This window comes from Bombina bombina, unplaced genomic scaffold, assembly GCF_027579735.1.
Source record: "Bombina bombina isolate aBomBom1 unplaced genomic scaffold, aBomBom1.pri scaffold_453, whole genome shotgun sequence".
Classification (NCBI taxonomy): Eukaryota; Metazoa; Chordata; class Amphibia; order Anura; family Bombinatoridae; genus Bombina; species Bombina bombina.
In genome coordinates, this window is record NW_026511784.1 from 419875 (window position 1) to 420368 (window position 494).

Sequence of the window (494 nt, forward strand, 5' to 3'; positions counted from 1 at the left end):
ATGCAGGGGGTTGGGCTAAAAACTATAATTTTGTTCTGATTATGACAGGTTAAACGCTAATTGCAGAGCAAGAAGGAGATTGGCTAAATCACAGATTTCTTTTTAAAGTGACAGTAATCACCTTGAGATTGTAATTTACTATAATACAGCAGTTTTTTCACATACGTTAATTATATATTTACCCTCTTTTCTTATAATTTAATTCTGAAAATTGTGGGTTTTTCAGTTCTAAGAAATAAAGTGCACATGGCACACTCTGGCACATACGTTATCTGTCCTTAATTGGCTCCAGCAGATATGGTAAAATAAGAACAGCAAAAAAATAAAAATAATTTGCTAACACAATAAACAAAGCTATGGGGCTGATTTATGATGGCCAGACTGGGGCCAAATACCCCTGTTTCCATGCAAGGCTTCCCTTCAGGCTCGCCGGTAACAGGAGTTAAGAAACAGTGGTTTTAAGACCGCTGCTCCTTAACTCGTCCGCGGCCTCT